This window comes from Artemia sp. Qi Xiang Cuo, chromosome 7 (assembly GCF_049724085.1).
Source record: "Artemia sp. Qi Xiang Cuo chromosome 7, ASM4972408v1, whole genome shotgun sequence".
Classification (NCBI taxonomy): domain Eukaryota; kingdom Metazoa; phylum Arthropoda; class Branchiopoda; order Anostraca; family Artemiidae; genus Artemia; species Artemia sp. Qi Xiang Cuo.
The window spans coordinates 76,566,197-76,572,873 of NC_142800.1; the positions used below are offsets into that span (position 1 = coordinate 76,566,197).

The 6,677-nt window shown below is 33.8% G+C and overlaps 1 pseudogene; it reads left to right on the forward strand.

Moving 5' to 3' along the window:
• The first annotated feature begins 4,910 nt into the window (after nucleotides 1–4,910).
• Nucleotides 4,911–6,468, forward strand: LOC148950701 (signal recognition particle subunit SRP54 pseudogene; annotated as a pseudogene).
• The last annotated feature ends 209 nt before the right edge of the window (nucleotides 6,469–6,677 follow it).

Below are 6,677 nucleotides of genomic sequence, written 5' to 3' on the forward strand. Positions count from 1 at the left end.
CTGTGCAGCAAGAGCAACACGTCTCAATAGTAACCGAAACTCTTGAAAAACAGAATTTTAATATCAATAGATGCATGAAATCCGGGTTGCAGTGGTAGCTAGAAACCTAGTAAGAGACGATCACTCCCAATAGTAAATACTAAAGTAACCTATAACTCCTGAAAAAAGATTCAGATCAAAACAAAAAGTATACTATTAGAACTGCCTTGTCCAAATCTTCTATATAGCAAACAATATAGCAAACGTTTTTTGGCTGGCTTGAATAACAAAGAAAATGTATTGGCTTGAAAATCAAGAAAATTGACTTTAACCACGTTATTCTCCACAAATAGGATATTATTTTCTTTCCGCTTTTTCTTCCCCCTCAGCCAGCTGGGCACTGGGAAATCATAGAGAGCTGTATAATAGTTCATTTTAAAGGAAATTGCTGTATCTAGTAATTTTTTTAATTAAAAATAAAATACTTTTTATAGCAGAATCAATTTTGTCAAAAAATTACATTTTTGATGTATTTTCATGCTGCAGTCTTTTCAAAGATATTTTATTTTGAAGCAATCAAACAATTCATGGTAATGAACTGATGACTGAACTGTTGAATGAACTGTGAAAACCAGAGCCCATAGTAACCAAAATCTGAAACAACGCGTTTTGAAATTTACAGTAAAGAATGAAATTCAGCCCATAGTAAATAAAATAAGATTATAATTTATGACTCAAACAAGTAATTTGTTTGCTCTGGTCTAAAATACTGTCAGGGGTGGGGTTCGAACCCATGCCTCCGAAGTGAGGGGTAGCTGACACCAGCGCCTTAAATCACTCGGCCACGCTGCCTCACATAACTATGTGAATATCTTATAATAAAGAATAAACTCTAGCCAATAGTAACTAAAATACTTTATATAAGGATTTTATAGTAAAGAATGAACTCAAGTCCAAATGAACTGAACCCTGTAGTTCATTCACATAATCTTTATTATTTTAGCTAGGGGGTAACTAAACGAGTTCCTTTTTAAAATTTAAAATTTAAAAGACATTGCTTTAATTTCAATACTTTAAAAGTTCTCCCCAACGGGGTATCGAACCCTTTTATCTAACCTGACAATTGTGTATGCTTACATTGTACCATCAGAGACTAGTAAAATGCAAGTTATATATAAAAAATGATAGTAAATTCATTAATAAACTAAAAAAACATAATATTACTGCAGATATTGGCACATATTGGGCTTAGTTTGAAGTCTCATTCTCTGAATATCGTCTGTTACTATTCCAAATAAGAAAATCCATAGGCTTTTTCCTGTTTGTAATCCGGGTTGCAGCGGTAGCTAGCAACCTAGTAAGAGATCCGGGTTGCAGCGATAGCTAGCAACCTAGTAAGAGACGATCACGTCCAATGTTAAGAAATATAAAAACCCATAGCTCCTAAAAAAGGAGTCAGATCAAAACGAAAAGTACACCATTAGAACCGCCTTGTCCGAAACCCCTTTATATGAAACTTTCTGTCCCTTGGCTTGAAAAGCAAGGGAAATATATTGGCTTGAAAATCAAGAAAATTGACTTTAACCACGTTATTCTCCCCAAACGGGATATTTTTTCTCTTTTCTTTTTTTGTATCCAGAGATAGCTTGGCACTGGAACATCGTAGAGGGTTGTTCAATAGCTCATCCTAAAGGAAATTAATTGGGTTAAAAATCTATAGTAACTAAAATAAATTATTTCTAAAAGAGAATAAATTTTTCCAATAAAAACTGTATTTTTGATGCAGTGACGTCATAATTACTATATAATTACATGCAGTGACGTCATAATTACTCCGACCATTTCTTAGATTTAAATATTAATATTTCAAATAATAATAAATTAGTTTTTAAATTATATAATAAAACGGATGATTTTAATTTTGAAGTAATTAATTTTCCATATCTTGAAAGTAATATACATTCAAATATTACTTATTCGGCTTATTATTCCCAATTATTTAGGTATGCAAAAATATGTAGTAATTACACAGATTTTAAAAATAGATGTAAAAAGCTGAGCGAAAAACTGATCTCAAGAGGTTTTTCAGCCAGAAAAATTAGTTGGCAATTCAAAAAATTTAGTTTCATGTATCATGAACTATTAAGTAAATATGAAAAAAATTATAAATAAATACTGAATGATATTTTAATCTAATTTCTCGTGCGCTTTTCTTTTTTTTTTTTTTTTTTTTTTTGGATGTTTGAGTTTCTAGGGGTTTCAAACAATCTTGAGGATATTTAAATTGGTAATTGGTTCCAGATACCAATAAAAGACACATCTGGACATGTCTTCATTTGTTCCAGAATGGTCTCTTTCAGTGACCTCTGGGATTTTATTATGGAAACATTGAAACACTTTTTGTATGTAATTTTTAATAGCTTGACTAGTATGCATGTATTTCACAGGTTTTACCTGACATAGGGTTACCATATAGATCTTATGGTAGAGGCGCCACCGTGCTGGGTAAAGAATGTAAAGCCTCGAAACCCGTTAAGGCCGGTGGTATTTCTTCTGATGAGCCCTAAATGGAAGGTTTTACTTGGAGATATTTTGCTAGATTTAAGGTGCTTTTGCTGGTAATTTTACAACGACTTACATTTATTGATGACAACTTTGCATGGATTTGGACTTTTCTATTTGGTTGATGGTTTGGGTATACTGTTTGGTCCTAGGTAGTTGGATGGATGTGTAAGGTGAGAGCCTCGTTCAAGTGCACATTTTTCTCAATTGCTGGATTAGGACGACAGTAAATGGTCTCATTCATGAATACATAATGGTTAGATCAAAGTATAATAAAGATCAAACTTCCCTATACTAACATGCATACGAAACTTCACTATAGTTAAGATTACAGTATTTATATTTTCCGGATTGCAGCGGTAGCTAGCAACCTAGTAAGAGGCGATCACGTCCAATGTTAAGAAATATAAAAACCCATAGTTCCTAACAGAGGAGTCAGATCAAAACAAAAAGTACACCATTAGAACCGCCTTGTCCGAAAACTCTATAAAGGATACTTACCGCCCTTTGGCTTGAATAACAAAGAAAATATATTGGCTTGAAAATCAAGCAAATTGACTTTTACCACGTTATTCTCCACAAACGGGATATTTTTTTTCTCTTTTCTTTTGTATCCAGAGATAGCTTGGCACTGGAACATCGTAGAGGGTTGTTCAATAGCTCATTTTAAAGGAAATTAATTGGGTTAAAAACCTTTTGTAACTAAAATAAATTATTTCTAAAAGAGAATAAATTTTTCCACCAAAAACTGCATTTTCGATGTCTTTTCACATTGCAGTCTTTCAAACATAATCGTATACCAGCGGTAAGATTTGAACCCACGCCTCCGAAGAGACTGATGGCTAACACCAGTGCCTTGGACCACTCGGTCAGGTTGCCTCTCATAAATAAATATATATGTGAATCTGGGTTGCGGCAGTAGCTAGCAATCTAGTAAGAGACGATCAGTCCAATGCTAAGAAATATAACAAAACTCCTAAAAATAGAGTCAAATCAAAGCAAAAGTACATCATTAGAATTACCTTGTCTGAAACCCTACTAGATAAATGTTGAATGTCGTCATAGTTTTATATTAGAGCTATGACGTGAATAGAAAAACACGAAAATATATTGTTGTTTCTGAAGACGTCATGAAATAATGTCATTGCGCTATGACGTCAATAAAATCATTACGCCGTGACTTCATAATTACTATATAAGAAGCGTCAGAGCTGTAAATGTTCTCATTCATAATTACATAATGGTTTCAATCAAGCAAGCTATACGCAAGTTGAAAAAACAGTACTACACAAACAACAGAGATAGTAACTTGAAAAGAAAAAAGCAAAGGTATTCAACCGACCAGGCGTATCGAGAAGTAATAATTGAGAGAGCAAAACAGAACAGCAAGATGTGTTATCTCAATAATAAAGATTATAGACATGCAAAAATTGAGACAGCCAAACAAAAGTTCAATGATAGTTATCACAATGATGAAGATTACCGCATCAAATATAAGAAAAACCAAAAGCAAATGTATTCGACCGTCCAGGTGTATCGAGAAGTAAAAATTGAGACATCGAAACAAAAGATCAAGGAGCGTTACTGGGGTGACAAAATCTATAATGAAAAAATTAAATTCTCTGCGAGGTTGTACCGAAGAACGCACAAGGACAAAGGGAAAAATTACATTCAGAAATACAAGAAGATGGCAAAAATGCAGGCTGATCTTTGTAAATTGAGAAACATTTTACGCATGTTTTATCGGGATCACGAAAAGTATTCAAATTTACAGATTAAAATTCTCTTTGAAAGAGCGGATGCTGTTGAAAATATAATAAAGAACGACCTCTTGCCTATACTAAATTATATAGTTATAATAAAGAATATGTTAGTAAATCACTGAAATAACAAACCATTCCATACATTGGACTTAGTTAGCTACTTGATTGTTTGAGTTTCGTCTCTTACTATTTAAAAGAAGAAAAAGCCGTAGGCTTTTTCCTGTTTGTATTTATAGTTAAAAAACGAGCTCAAGTCAAAAGAAACTGAACCCTGTGGTTCATTCATATTATCTTCATTATTTTAGCTAGAATGTAAATAAACAATTACATTAAAAGACGATCATTCAAAGAACATACCATTGCATATATTGGACTTAGTTAGCTGCTCGATTCCTTGAAAAAAAAATCTTATTTGTCTACAGAAACTAGAATAATTCCGGAAATTTTTAAATAAAATAATTTTATTTATCTGCAAACTGCAAAAATATTTATGATGTGTGATCAATAATTTTATTTTTTAATTAAATTTACATTAAAGAACGATCTTCAGTTTCGATCTTCTTCTCAGAAGAAGAAGAGTGCTGTGAATTAGAAGAAGAAAGTTGAGTTGGCTAAAATTAAAACAAAATGGTGTTAGCAGATCTAGGAAGAAAAATCAGTTCAGCCTTGAAATCTCTCAATTCTGCAACAACAATCAGTAAAGAAGTATTGGATGGTTTATTGAAAGAAATAGCAACTGCCCTAATTGAAGCTGATGTTAATATTAGACAAGTTCTGCAACTCAGAGAAAATGTCAAAAGTACAATATCTTTTGATGATCAAGTTGCTGGTCTCAACAAGCAACGGATGATTCAAATGGCCGTTTTTAGGGAGTTGCTAAAGCTAGTTGATCCTGGTGTACCAGAATATAAACCAGCCAAAGGAAAAGCAAACGTGATTATGTTTGTGGGTCTTCAAGGGTCAGGAAAAACAACACCGTGTACAAAACTCGCTTATTATTACATGAAACGACACTGGACGACGTGTTTGGTCTGTGCTGATACTTTCAGAGCTGGTGCGTATGACCAAATTAAGCAGAATGCCACGCAAGCTAAAAGTTCCTTCTTTGGTAGTTACACAGAGAGTGATCCAGTTGTAGTTGCATGTGATGGTGTTGAAACCTTTAAAAAAAATGGATTTGAAATCAGTATTGTTGATACAAGCGGTCGTCATAAGCAAGAGGATTCACTTTTTGAAGAAATGTTGCAAGTTTCAAATGCTGTAAAGCCAGATAATGTTATTTTTGTCATGGATGCCTCTATTGGCCAGGCATGTGAAGCTCAAGCTAAAGCGTTCAAACAAAAGGTGGATGTTGGTTCTGTGATTGTTACTAAATTAGACGGACATGCTAAGGGTGGTGGAGCTTTAAGTGCAGTGGCATCTACAAAAAGTCCTATAGTTTTTATTGGTACTGGTGAGCATATTGATGATTTTGAGCAGTTTAAGGCTGAGCCTTTTATTAGAAAGTTATTGGGACTTGGAGATATTGCTGGACTTATCGATAAAGTCAATGAACTAAAATTAGATGACAATGAAGAATTGGTTGAGAAACTGAAGCATGGCAAATTCACTCTTCGTGATATGTATGAACAGTTCAAGAATATTTTGAAGATGGGTCCATTTTCCCAAATTATGCAAATGATTCCAGGTCTTGGACAAGAAATTTTAGGAAAAGGCGGCGACAAAGAATCGATGGCAAGACTAAAAAAAATGATGGCTATCATGGATTCAATGAATAATCATGAACTGGATCATGAAGATGGGGCCAAACTTTTGAAACAGCCAGGTCGAATCAGAAGAATTGCCAGAGGCTCTGCAGTGACAGAAAGAGAGGTTCAAGATTTAATCAGCCAATATTCAAAATTTTCAACAATGGTGAAGAAGATGGGTGGCATCAAAGGACTTTTGAAAGGTGGAGACATGGCTAAAAACGTGAATCCAATGCAAATGAATAAATTGAATCAGCAAATGGCAAGGATGATGGACCCTCAGATCTTACACAGGATGGGGGGAATGAATGGACTCCAGAATATGATGAAGCAAATACAATCTGGTGGAGGTGGATTTGACAATCTTTTGGGGAAGAAATAAATTTGGTTTTTGGTTGCCAAGAGTTTTTACCATTGTATACTAGTTTTTGTATTTTTTTTTGCGGAGGATTTAAAAATGTACGTTTATTTAAAAAAAAATTTACAGTAAGGAACGAACTTCTTCCCATATTAACTAAGATAAGATTACAGTTTAAGACTCAAAGAAGTAATTTGTTTGCTTTGGTATAAAATACTGGTGGCGATGGGATTCGAATCCACACCTCCGAAGACACTGGCGCGTAAC